Source organism: Penaeus monodon, chromosome 2 (genome assembly GCF_015228065.2).
Source record: "Penaeus monodon isolate SGIC_2016 chromosome 2, NSTDA_Pmon_1, whole genome shotgun sequence".
In the NCBI taxonomy this organism is placed as follows: Eukaryota; Metazoa; Arthropoda; class Malacostraca; order Decapoda; family Penaeidae; genus Penaeus; species Penaeus monodon.
The window spans coordinates 29,383,766-29,398,333 of NC_051387.1; the positions used below are offsets into that span (position 1 = coordinate 29,383,766).

Below are 14,568 nucleotides of genomic sequence, written 5' to 3' on the forward strand. Positions count from 1 at the left end.
AGAGAAGTTTCATTGAAGTGTTAACTTGAAAAATAATGACCGGGTTGGGAAAAATTGGGAGAGAATTTCCGGTGTCGCCAATAAATTTACATATATTTTGTGAATCTTCACCCCGTGCCGAGTTTTATTAACGGTGTGTGAAGTTTTTTTTTTTTTTTTTTTTTTTTTTTTTTTTAAAGTTAAATAAACTAAAAAAAAAATCTAGGGTGATAATCAACCCAAATACTCTTTTATCTTTCACTCCAATTAGCTTCGTATGAGCAGTATTCGCAACAAACCTATGGTTGAGGATATTGCAAGAGGGGAACGCAATTCTTTTATCCTGATTAGCTTGATCTAGAAATATTCGCAGCAGACCTACAGTTCAGGATATTGTGACAGCAGACACAATTAATTTGCTTTAATGGTTTAAACCACATCGTCATGAGCTGTAGAATCAGCCTTCTGGAGTTCCTAACTGGGTTTTGCTATAATCGTATGATTTATGCAAAATTATTTTATTATGCAGTAGTACATATCTTTAAAAGGAAGGAAATATTTTTACTCTATGTCTGGGGCCATTCAGGATATTCCTAGTAACCCAGGAAGATGATAGTTTGCAAACGGGTGGGGTGATTAACAGCTTTTTTCGAGGGGACAAGCCTACAGTGTAAAATACCTGGATTGTTACAAAAGGGTATATTATCATTTTGATATATAGTCGCACACACGGAATAAGGTAAAGTATAAATTCACGATATAGGCCGCGGTGGCCGAGTGGTTAGAGCATCGGACTCCAAGATGTCCACGACGGCAATCTGAGTTCGAGGGTTCGAGTCCCCGGCCCGGCGCGTTTTTCCCCTTGGGGCAAGGACTTCACCTCGATTCCTACCCTAGCCGCTGGGTGGCCAAGCCAGCCCAAGTCAGGCCGGTCCCAGAACCGGGTAAATAGAGATGGTGATTTCGATAAAAACACCGGGCGGAAGGCAATGGCAAACCACCGCTCTAAATTGCCCAAAAAATCAGGAAATCCATGATCGCCAACGTCCTTGTAGGACAGGGCACTTTTAAAGAAGAAGAAGTAAATTCACAGGTACCAACGCCTGGGTTACCACTGTGCATGGCAGATCATACAAACCTAGAACGTGAAGAGAGTGTTGCATGCATTGCGGCGACCGAACGCCACACTTGTACATTTTTGGAGAATTGCGTGCACACGCAATTCTAAGACAAAGCCCGCAGAACACAGCCGTCGTGCGGGTAAAGAGATTATGCGAGATGCTTACACCACGGCTACAGGAGCGCTTGCTGGCAATCCCCACCGCCACGGTAAACCGAGTGTCAGCCCAAACAAATGAGACAGCCATAAAAGCTGCCCACGGGCCGGGCCATAAGTGAAAGGCCCGGGCAAAACCAGAACTTCGCAAATCTCAAGCAAGCAACATGGAAACCATACCCTGTGAGCCTAAGACCCTTCTCTGCCAAACCTCCTACCTCATGTAGACAGGTGTGAGGGATAGGAAAAAAGGAGATTCAAAAACTTTGGATTGTGGCTCTCTTTCTTCTCTTTCTTCTTTTCTCTAGATTATATCTTTAGGGGTGTTTGGATTTTTTTTGCCATTTCAAATGGTGATAATGTTTTATTGTTGCCAGAAAGACTTTTCACAACTATACATGTAATGCCCCATTTTTGAGTATACACAAAATATATTAAAAGATACCTTTTAAATATAGAAATAAAAAATATATTCATAGGCTTTAAAAATTTTCATAACACGTAGTGTGTGAAAAAGAACAGGGCAGGATAGGAGCAGGGATATACTAGTCCAACCTCCAGTGGATATGTTGAATCTTTATATATTTTCTTTGTTTCTAATTCCCTTTTCTTCCTTTGCATTATCTAAACCCACTTTTACCACTTGGCCTCCCCAGCAGTAGGGACCAAATTGTCCCCACAGATAATCACTTATATGTAATAGGCTATCCAAAGATATTGTTTGTATAATACACAGTTTGATTTTGAGGAAATGGAGAGGAGATACCAAGATATAGAAGCAGAAAACAGAGGAAGGAGGAAGAACGGTTGGCTGCTATGCAGGTATGTGTTGTGGCTTTATCAGCTTCACACATTGGAAGATAATCTTCCAAATGAAATGAAGACAGGTTTTCATAGAATATCCCTTTTATTTGCTGATTAGTCAGGCACGCACTTAATACATTATTTTTGCGCTACAGAGAGAGTTCCGGCGTGAACCATGCAGCTAGAATAACCCAAAACGTGCTTGGCAACACTTCAAGATCGAAGATCTTAAGAAGGTCAAAAAAAACGAAAGAAGAAGTCAAAAGATGTCCAAGTGAATATCTTAGTACTAAAGATTTATTATATGAAATAAGGTTTGACACTAAATAGTCCATTAATTATGTATATTAATTTCTAATGCTAGTCAATTTCTTTTGTGATAAATAGAAAATAGAACAGTTAGTAGTTATTATCCCTTTTGCAATAAAACCATGGATGGAATATATAAAAGACAAAAACCGGAAAAGAAAAAAGAAACCATAATAAATGGAATTCCCTAAAAGAGTGACAATTTACTGTATTTGTTTCAACACTAAGGAATGTTTGGAAACATTAAATGGGTCATTAAATGTTGTAATAACTAATTCCTGTTAGATTTAGGTCTTCAGACTTTTAGTTTTAATACAGAACTGTTATTCCACTAAAATGCACTTTACTTAATCTGCAGTAATGAGAGTCGTCATAATGTAGGGCAGGAAAAAGGCTGTAGGTATGAAGTACCAGAAGATTTGACTAATCATTTGTGAAAGAAGTCCTGTACGGCTTATAGCTGCTATACAAAGTGTGTTGTTGTTGATCGCTGTTTCTAAAAAACAAAAACAAACAAACAAATTTTAAATATTTTTTTTTCCTTCTTCTTCTTCTTCTTCTTTTTTTTACATTATATTGCAAATAATAAATTTGTATTTTGTAATCGAATGTTATAAAAGCAGTAACAGTGTTACCATCTCTCCCTAAAATGCTGCAGCTGTTCTGTGATTATATTATTTAGATTTTGCAAAGACTTTAACGTCTGAACACATGTACCCTCAAAATTATGCACGCACACACACCCTAAACACATTTTTACACACGCAAGAACACGAACACGCATACACACAACGCGCGCGCGCCTTCTTGCTTGTTTGCACACATAAACAAACACAGATCCTGTCAGGAAAAAATGCGTATTGCCCAACATTATATAACGTTTTATAAAATACATGATACTAAAAAAGTGACGGATTCGTACAGCAATTATTTTGAAAAAAATGTATAAATAAACGTGTGTGAGCGTGTGCGTACGCATGTGCGCATATATGTATTTATGTGTACGCATACATATACATTGCTATCTGTTCATACATATGCGTGGTTTTGTGTGTGTGTCATATTGGAAGACACGCACAGTTACACAGATTCCTAACCTTATTCCCTGGGCGGAGGCCCTGAAGCATTTTCCCCCAGCGCGCGGGACCCCCCCTTAAAGAAAAGAAAACAAGGAAAAACTCAAATTTACCTTTGGGTCACACTTGCGTTTATATTTGGTTGGTATAGAGATTCCGTTTATTTGTGGGGCTGTGTAGGATTTGTTTATTATTATTTATATACATTTTGTTATGCATGTGTGATTTATCACTCTTCGCGGAAACGGGTAATAATAATGAGAAGATCGATGAAAATCATTAGAATTAGCTTGGGAATGAAAACAACTTAGAAATCCTACTACAGATGACAGTGGGATCGAAAAATGGCTTAGGAAAGGGGTGGGTTAGCTATACGGTTCAAAACACTAGCAGGGGACAATGTTCTTGTGACACTGCACGGCAAAGTAACCCTCTATTTATAATTGCTGGTTTACACCAACTACAGAGCAACAAATTTCGTAGCTTGTGTAATCCATTTCTAACACTCTCTCTTTCAGCTTCGCTCCGCGCTCCTGTTCCCCTCTCGGGTCCGTCTACAGATCGGTTAAGTTCACTTCACTGTATGATGCGTCGCGGGATGACGCTCTCGGTCCTGCCTTTGACGCACAGTCCCTTGTGTACACACGCACACACACACACGCAAAGCCCACACACACACCCCACACACCACACACACACACCACACACACACACACACACACACACACACACACACCACACACACACACACCACACACCACAACACACACACACCACACACACACACACACACACACACACAAACACACACAACACACACAACACACACAACACACACAAACACACACACACACACACAAATATGTTTGGGTTGGGGTTATAATATATTTTATATATATTTATAATATTTTATTAATTATTCTATATTAATTATATATATATAATATATTATATATAATAATATTTTAAATAAAATTAAAATTTTTATATTATTTTACAACACCACACCACATATGTGTGTGTTGTGTGTGGGTGGTGTTTGTGTGTGTTGTGTGTGTTGTGTGTGTTTGGTGTGTGGTGGTTGTTGTGTGTGTGTGTGGTTTTGTGTGTTGTGGTGTGGGGTGGGTTTTGGTGTGTGGGGTGTGTGGTGTGGTGTGTGTGGGTTGTGTGGTGTGTGGGTGCTTGCGTGTGTGTGTGTGCGTGTGACACAAGCTGTGCTAAAAAGGAAAGGCCCGAAGCGTCACCACGCGACCCCATACAGGAAATGAATTTAAACCCGGAAAATCTGTAGAGGGCCCCAGAGGGAGACAGGACGCGGACAAGCTGAAAGAGGGTTTTAGAAATGGATTACCAAGCCGTATTTGTTGCTCTGTTTTTTGGTGTAAACCCAATTATAAATAGGGGGTTAATTTGCCGTGCAGGTCAAAAGAACTTGTCCCCTCTGTTTTTTGAAAAGTTGCTAACCCATCAATTTCCTAACCCTTTTTTGATCCCAACGTCTCGTAGGAAGGATTTTAAGATGATTTTAAAATTTCCCAAGCTAATTCAATGACTTTTCATCGTCGTCTATTATTATTACCCGTTTCCGCGAAGAGTGATAAATCCACATGCATAACGAAATGTAATAAATTTTAAAAAAACACAATCCTACACAGTCTACAAATAACGGAATCTCTATACCAACCAAAATAAAAAGCAAGTTGACCACCAAAGGTAAATTTTAGCTTTTCCTTGTTTTATTTCTTTAAGTGGGGTCCCCCCGCCGGGAAAAGCTTTAGGGGCCCCCCCCAGGGAAAAGGGTTTGGGAATCGTGTAACTGTGCGTGTCTTTTCCAATAAACCACCCAAAAACACGCATATGTTGAAAAGTACAAAAGTATAGTATCGACACTAAAAACATATTCGCACTCGTAGCAACGCTCAACCCCGTTTTTTTTTAACTTTTTTTTAAAATAAATTTCTGCGAAAACCGCACTTTTTAGTATCATGTACTTTTTAAAACGTTATTAATGTTTGGGCAATACGCATTTTTTCCTGCGGATTGTTGTTTGTTTAGGTGCAAACAGCAAAAAGCCGCGCCGGTGTGGGATGCTGTTTGTGTTCTGCTGTGTAAAATGTGTTTTGTGTGTGTGCGTGCATATATTTTTTAGGGTACATGTGTTCAAAACGTTAAAATTTTGCAAAATCTAAAAAAATATAATCCGAACACCCGCCTTTTTGGGGGGAGATGGTAACACTGTTAATGTTTTTTAAACATTCGATTACAAAATACAAATTTATTATTTGCAATATAATGTAAAAAAAAGAAGAAGAAGAAGAAGAAGGAAAAAAAAATATTTAAAATTTGTTTGTTTGTTTGTTTTTGTTTTTTAGAAACAGCGATCAACAACAACACACTTTGTATAGCAGCTATAAGCCGTACAGGACTTCTTTCACAAATGATTAGTCAAATCTTCTGGTGACCTCATACCTACAGCCTGTTTCCTGACCTACATTATGAGCGACTCTCATTACTGCAGATTAAGTAAAGTGCATTTTAGTGGAATAACAGTTCTGTATTAAAACTAAAAGTCTGAAGACCTAAATCTAACAGGAATTAGTTATTACTAACATTTAATGACCCATTTAATGTTTCCAAACATTCCTTAGTGTTGAAACAAATACAGTAAAATGTGTCACTCTTTTAGGGAATTCCATTTATTATGGTTTCTTATTTCTTTCCAGGTTTTTGTCTTTTATATATTTCATCCATGGATTATTGCAAAAGGGATAAATAACTACTAACTGTTCTATTTATCTATTTATCACAAAAGAAATTGACTAGCATTAGCAATTACATATACATAATTAATGGACTATTTTAGTGTCAAACCTATATTTCATATAATAAATCTCTTAGTACTAAGATATTCACTTGACATCTTTTGACTTCTTCTTTCGTTTTCTTTGAGCCTTCTTAAGCATCTTCCGCATCTTGAAGTGTTGCCAAGCACGTTGGATTATTCTAGCTGCATGTTCACGCGGAACTCTCTCTGTAGCGCAAAAATATATGTATTAAGTGCGTGCCTGACTAATCAGCAAATAAAGTATATTCTATGAAAACCTGTCTTCATTTCATTTGGAAGATTATCTTCCAATGTGTGAAGCTGATAAAGCCACAACACATACCTGCATAGCAGCCAACCGTTCTTCTCCTTCCTCTGTTTCTCTGCTTCTATATCTTGGTATCTCCTCTCCATTTCCTCAAAATCAAGCTGTGTATTATACAAACAATATCTTTGGATAGCCTATTACATATAAGTGATTATCTGTGGGGACAAGTTTGGTCCCTACTGCTGGGGAGGCCAAGTGGTAAAAGTGGGTTTAGATAAATGCAAAGGAAGAAAAGGGAATTAGAAACAAAGAAAATTATAAAGATTCAACATATCCACTGGAGGTTGGACTAGTATATCCTGCTCCTATCCTGCCCTGTTCTTTTTCACAACACTACGTGTTATGAACATTTTTAAAGCCTATGAATATATTTTTTATTTCTATATAATAGGTATGCTTTTAATATATTTTGTGTATACCTCAAAGTGGGGCATTACATGTATAGTTGTGAAAGTCTTCTAGTAGTCAACATATCTGGCAACAATAAAACATTATCACACCATTTGAAATGCAAAAAAAATCCCAGACACCTCTAAAGATATAATCTAGAGAAAGAAGAAGAGAAGAGAAGAGAAGAGAGCCACAATCCAAAGTTTTTTAATCTCCTTTTTTCCTATCCTCACACCTGTCTACATGAGGTAGGAGGTTTGGCAGAGAAGGGTCTTAGGCTCACAGGGTATGGTACATGTTGCTTGCTTGAGATTTGCGAAGTTCTGGTTCGCCCGGGCCTTTCACTTATGGCCCGGGCTGTGGTCAGCTTTTTATGGCTGTCTCATTTGTTTGTCTGACACTCGGTGTTACCGTGGCGGTGGGATTGCCAGCAAGCGCTCCTGTAGCCGTGGTGTAAGCATCTCGCATAATCTCTTTACCAGCACGACGGCTGTGTTCTGCGGCTTTGTCTTAGGAATTGCGTGTGCACGCAATTCTCCAAGTAATGTACAAGTGTGGCGTTCGGTTCGCCGCAATGCATGCAACACCTCTCTTCACGTTCTATGGTTTGTATGATCTGCCATGCACAGTGGTAACCTAGGCGTTGGTACCATGTGAATTTACTTCTTCTTCTTTCAAAGTGCCCTGTCCTACAAGGACGTTGGCGATCATGGATTTCCATGATTTTCTTGGCAATTTAGAGCGGTGGATTTGCCGTTGCCTTCCGCCCGGTGTTTTTATCGAGTCACCATCTCTATTTACCGGTCCTGGGACCGGCACTGACTTGGGCTGGCTTGGCCACCCAGCGGCTAGGTAGGCAATCGAGGTGAAGTTCCTTGCCCAAGGGAACAACGCGCCGGCCGGTGACTCGAACCCTCGAACTCAGATTGCCGTCGTGACACTCTTGGAGTCCGATGCTCTAACCACTCGGCCACCGCGGCCTATATCGTGAATTTACTACTTCACTCTTATTCCGTGTGTGCGACTATATATCAAAATGATAATATACCATTCTGTAACAATCCAGGTATTTTACACTGTAGGCTTGTCCCCTCGAAAAAAGCTGTTAATCAGCACACCCGTTTGCAAACTATCATCTTCCTGGGTTACTAGGAATATTCCTGAATGGCCCCAGACATAGAGTAAAAATATTTCCTTCCTTTTAAAGATATGTACTACTGCATAATAAACATAATTTCGCATAAATCATACGATTATAGCAACACCCAGTTGAGGAACTCCAAGAAGGCTGTATTCTACAGCTCATGACGATGTGGTTTACTCATTAAAGCAAATTAATTGTGTCTGCTGTCACAATATCCTGAACTGTAGGTCTGCTGCGAATATTTCTCAGATCAAGCTAATCAGGATAAATGATTGCGTTCGCTCTTGCAATATCCTCAACCATAGGTTTGTTGCGAATACTGCTCATACGAAGCTAATTGGAGTGAAAGATAAAAGAGTATTTGGGTTGATTATGCACCCTAGATTTTTTTCAGTTTATTTAACTTTATAATAATATATATATATATATATAATAATATAAAATATATATAAATATATAAAACTTCACCACGTTAATATTTTGTTGGACTTGCTGCCACGAAAAACTCGGCACGGGGTGAAGATTCACAAAATATATGTATTGATTGGGCGACACCGGGATTCTCTCCCAATCTTCCCAACTGGTCATTATTACAAGTATACACTTCAATGAAACATGATCTCTAATAAAATAATTTATCACCTTGTACTATTACTTGTCAATCACATAATCTAAAGTCATATAAACGTGGTATTAATCAGTGTCAAATTCATACGATATAATGCATTATAACATTTGCAGCAAAGGAGTGCAATCCTCACTCCTAAGCCCCTCCTCCTACACCCCTTCCTGCCAGCCTCTTATGTCCTGTTGCCTGTTACGCACACTGGTGCAAGGGATAGAAGAAACTTTGGATCACGGCAGTACACCTTATACTCAAAATCTTGAACATCTTTCTGCTGCAGTGTTTACTAAACTGTGACAGAAAAGCTTTCCTTAGATCAAGGCAAATGATCTCCACAGCTATTACTTATATCATGAAAGCTTGGTGCCAAGCTGTTCAGTGTGCTGTGCAGTGGTAGCACTCTTATCTAGCAATCTGGCTAACCTGGGTTAAGTCCCACATTGTTGGTGGATGGTAACTCCATCCACTCATTGAACAGAAACAGGTTATTTAGAAACACAATGAACAGACAGCTGCAAGTTCACTGAAAGTCTCGAGTTCAACTTTTTTTTTTTTTATAATGTTATATCATGATTTTAACTCATTGTCACCCGGGAAATGCTGTGTTCATTTTAGATTTTTTTTTTTTTTTGTGAAATGCTCTGCAAGTGCTTAGCCACAAAGGAGTATGTGCGTATATGCCATGCCTGTCGATTTGGATTAATGAATTAGTTTTAAAAGTGTTCATTATGTTTAACTGCGATATTGCGTTTCGCCCCCGGTTTAGCGGTGGGCCCTCTCATCCGGGAGTTGGGGTTGCACCCCCCCCGGCGCGAGAAGTTGCAACTGTGCCTGGGGGTCACGCTGTGGCGGGGACCACGGCGGGTAGGCTAGGTTCAGCCGATCAGCACCAGCTGCCCCAAACGTGAGGACTGGGCAGTAGTCGACACGGGCCGGGCCCCCCTCATGGCATACCCCGGGGCGAGGAAAAAAAAGCTTCGATATGGGGATTTATCCTTCGGAGCGTCAGTTGTTACGGGTTTGATTGGTTAAGAGCCGGAGGGGAACCCGGACGAAGCACGGAAATGTATGGCCACCAATTTTAAAGCAAAAAAATCATACTAGGCTTATGGTCCCTTTACCCTTGATAAAAGTCAAAAAAATTAGGAGAGATGGTGGTGGAAAGGGGAAAAGCAGTCATTGAATATTTAAAGAAAAAAAGGGAATGTGGGTCACAACAATGATGGGGGGGCGGGGGAGAGACCCGTTGATATTGGAAAAAAAACGAAAGCATGGAACTTCCAAAAAATAGGAAAGGAAAAAACAACTGTGACCCTGGCCCCGTCATTTCCGGGAAGGAAACGGGGGGAGGGCAAGATTTTTTAAGAAATGAAAAAACGAAGGAGTAAAACGGTATGGAAAGAATTTTTTTTGCTTAAAAACCTGGCAATTGTACAAAAAAGGAGATGCGAGCGAAACATGGGCCTGTTTGATAGTTACAAAAAAAAAGAAGCCCTAGGGAAGTAAATTTGGAAATTGCAAGGCAAAGCTTTTTTGGAATACAAATTAAATATACCAAAATCATTTTGATTCCTGCTTTAGAAAGCAGGACAGAAGTTAAGACAAAAAAATACATTGACAGCAGTATCCTTCAGTGATCCCAAAAAGGAGTTTTTTCCATGCAGCAAAAACCCCCTTTAAAAATTTTTTGGAAATAAGGGAAAATTCGCAAAAAAGGGAACATTTGTCAGAAAATTTGTTTGGGGGGGAAATGGTTTGAAAATTGGTCAAATTTAAAAATTTGGGGGGTGAAAGGGTTATGGGGGGAGGGGTAGATTAGAGGGAAGGGAAGGGGAAAGGAAAGGGTTTAACAAAATTTGGGGGTTTGAAAATTTTAAAAGGGGGGGGCGGTGAAAATAAAGGGGGGAAACAAGAGGGTTTTCAAAAACTGGGGGCCATATGGAGGGTGGTTGAAAGGGGAAAAAAAGGGAACGGGGATAGGATAACTGACCCCGGAATTGGTTTGAAAGGGGGGTTGAAATGTTTTGGAAAGGGGTGAGTTAATGGGGTGGGATTGGGGGGGTGAAATTCCCTTAACAAAAATTTAAAGGGAAAGAGAAGGGGGGGGAGGAAACCAATTTTAATAATTTAAATTTTTGGGGGGAACCTAAATGGAAAATTTTGGGGCAATGGGAAGGGTGGGTTTAGTTCTAAATATTGGAAGGGGGGCAAAATTTTGGAATGGGATTCCTTTCCAGGAAGGGGAAATTGGGGGGAAAAAAATTTTGGGGGGTTGGGTTTGGGGGGGTGGGTGTTGGTGGGGGGGAAATTGGGGCATTCTTAGGAAAATGGTAAAAGGGTTAGGAGGTTGGGGGGCAAAAAACAAACCCTTTTTTTTCAAAAAAAGGTTTCTCAATTAAAAGGGGGGGATAAAAAAGGGGTTTTTGAAGGGCAAAAGAAAGGGGGAAGGGGAAAATAAAGACACAAAATTATTGACGGGGGCGGTCCTTGGGGACCCCCTTTTTGGGTTTTTGTTCCAACCCCCCAGCAAAACCAAAATTGGGGGGTTTTTTTTTTGGGAAAGTCAAAAATTTTATGTCATTGGGAACGTGAGGGAGTATGGGTGAGACCCCCTGCAGGGGTTGTAAAATCTGAGTCAGTTTTAAAACACTGGGGGAAGTTTTTTACGGGGGAAAGGCGTGGCAGATTAGAGGCAAGGAAGAGGAAGTGACAAAAGGACTTGAAAATGAACAAAAAAATTCTGTGAAAAAAATGGAAATATAACAGGGGGTAGTTGTGGATCAGAATACCATCTGCCTCAGTATGCGAAAAATGTGTTGTGAAAGACAAAGAGAAAGTACAAAAAAGGGGAAAAGGCCAATACGTTTTGACAGTCCAAAGAGTTGATGTTAAATGACAGACCCTTAAAACTATGTTACCCGGACACGATGTAGTTCTCTGTGGTGGAAAATGTTTGGTTTGAAATTACATACAAACTTTTCAAAGAGAAATGAGAATAAAAAAAAAAAGGAAAATAAAACATTTAAATTTGGGACGTAATTTTTAAGTAAATGAAGAAGGTAAAATTTCAGGAACATTATGGTACGAGCAAACATAATGTTGTAAAATTTTCTTTTCCCCTTTTCTTTCAGCAAGAAATCATGAAGAGGGCAAAAATAAACGGGTTTGGAAAAAAATTTTCACAATAAATTTGGGAAAAGAGGCAAATTAAAGGGACACTTCATCGGGAAACTTTTGCCTTCCACTAGGGGAGAGGAAGTTTGGGAAAAAAACAGAAGAAATAAAAAATTACGAATTTGTGCAAAAAAAGAAAAAAAAATTTAAAAAATTCACCAACATTTGGTCATCCCTAACAAGTGATTTAAATTTCCTATTTAAAAAATGAGGCATTTACGAGAACGGCTTCATTATGCTGAGAGGGGGTCAAAAAGCTGTGAGAATGTATCAAAATAAAAAGGCACCATCAAGGCCAACTTGAGTGTAAAAATGTAAAAGGGATTTTTTTGGGAAAGGGGGGGAGTCTCAAAAAATATAAGAAAGGAGAGATTTATTCTACAAAGGTAATTGGTAAAAGGTTTAAAAATCATGGGGAAAAAAAGTAAAAAACCCCAAAAAGTAGGGAGAAAATCATGGGACATATTTGGGGAATGGTTTAGGAGCCCCGTAAAATTTTGTGTGCAGGGTGGAAGAGTTTCCCAACACATATTCGGAAAAATATGTAAACAAAACATTAAGGAGCTACTGCTGCATATTCTACCATCATAAGGCCTTTGCAAAGGAATCATGGAATTAAGATGAAATGGGGGAAAAAATTTATGGCAGGGAAAACCCAAAAATTTGTCTTTAAAAGTGGTTTTAGCGGGCATCAATGCTAAAAATTGTCTCCTGAGACGGGGGGGTTTCAGTTGTAATGGATGAAACCCAAAAACTCCCAAAAACAGAGGATGAACCCCCCAGCACTGGGGTACAAATTTAGTGAATGGTTGCAAAGTGCATAAATGAAAAGCTTTGGAAGAAAAGCCTTTATGCTGCGAAACCCCCAAGAGAATCGATGCACTAAGCCAAAAAAGAAAGCCCAGTGGTAGGTCCAAAATGGCAATCAAGTCTTTTTTTAAGAGAGAAGAGAAAAAAAGAATGGAAAGGACCAGCCTTGTCATTTTCGATGGAAAAAAAGTGATTTGAAATTGGCTCCAAATTTTAAGAGCCCCGAAAGCAATTTAAATTTTATACATTTGAAGAAAAGGTAGGATGAGAAGAAAAAGATGGAAACATTTTAAAATTTTATGGAATAACGAGAAAAGAAAATTGAGACAGCAAAAGAAGAGGGGCAGTGTAATTGTTAAAATTCCCAAAGGGTTGGACAAAGGGGGAAGTTCTTACCAAAAGAGTCAAAGAATGGGGAGGTAACAATACATAGGCATGCGAAAATCTACGGAAAATATGTTGGAGGGAAAATTTAGCATCAAGTGGACAATGCACCATAACTGGAACAAAGAGTAGAAAAATGGGTACCAATTTGGGGAGGATGAAGGCAAAACTCGTGAAAAACATGGCTTGTGAAAATAAGAAAAATCAGGAATTTGAAAAAGAAAACAAAAAGAAGAAAATTTGGAAACTTGGGTATGGGGAAAATTTCCCAAACAGGGCCAAAACATTACAGTTCCGGGGTATACAGAAAAAAAAAAATTTGATAAGAAAAAAAAAAAATAAACCAGCGGTTTTCCCAGAAATTTTTGGGGAAAAAGGAGGATTTTCATCGTTTTCACCTATTGTTAGCAAGGAAATGTTGGGATTTTTATTGCTATTCATCTTCAAAAAAGGGGGAGTGAATTAAATTGACTTAAGGTTCCTGCAGATGAAAAGTTTGAGCATGAAGGATCTGTTCCCCCTTTTGGTGGGGTTATGATGATGAAGGTAGGGAAATTTGAAAAAATAGTATTAGCTTAATGATGTAGCTGGAAGGGTATCTCACAGTTAAAAATTTCTTTTTAAAGATGGAATAATGAGTAAAAAACGACCCTGCTGCTTCTACTAGTTTATGAAGGAAAAATTTGTGGCTGTTTTTAATGCACGTAGATAATTTTTGTGGGAGGAGCGAAAGATTTTAAAATTGGGGCACCCAAACAGAAATAATTTTTAGGTTTGGGGGCAAAGAAATACTATTTTGATATATTGGATGATATTTTACAGATGAACATGGCATCGCTTTGCATCAAAAGATACTGTAAATCTTTAGAATCTATAAAGTCTCTTGGGGGAAAACAAGATTGGAGTGTAAGAAAAAAAAAGGAGAGTTTTAGGAGTCTATTTAACCACCCAGGAGGTTGTACTATTTCTACTCAGAAAAATTTTTAGTAAAAATAGTGGTTATGTATAAACATTCAAAATATGTTTATCTCAAAAAATTTTGAAAGAAGAAATTTCCCGTAAAAATTATGTGATAACCTCCTTTTGTAATTAAAAACCAGTGAAAATGTTCAAAAAAGGATTAAATTGAAAATAGCTTTTTAAAAGTGGTTTTAATTGGGATTTAAAAATTTTTTTTTTTAAAAAAAAAAAAAAAAAAAAAAAAAAAAAAAAAAGGGATTTTACCCAAAATTTAAATGGATGACTTTTTGATTTTGAAAAAAAAAATTTATTATTTTTATGTTTTGGCCCTTTAATTTTAGTAATTTAAAGATTTTTGTTTTGGGGAGAGAAGAAGGGGGCCGGCCAGGCTTTTTTTTGGGGGGGAAAGGAAGGGGAAATGGACCTTGGCCAGCCTATATTAAAGCAAAAAAAAATCAAATAAAAATAGACCTATGATTTACCTT

At 38.4% G+C, this 14,568-nt stretch overlaps 2 pseudogenes; both read right to left on the bottom strand.

Moving 5' to 3' along the window:
- LOC119582191 overlaps nucleotides 1–14,568 on the bottom strand; it is a 119,012-nt pseudogene that overhangs the window by 35,345 nt on the left and 69,099 nt on the right.
- The window catches only part of LOC119582224, a 40,613-nt pseudogene continuing 32,397 nt past the window's right edge, over nucleotides 6,353–14,568 (bottom strand).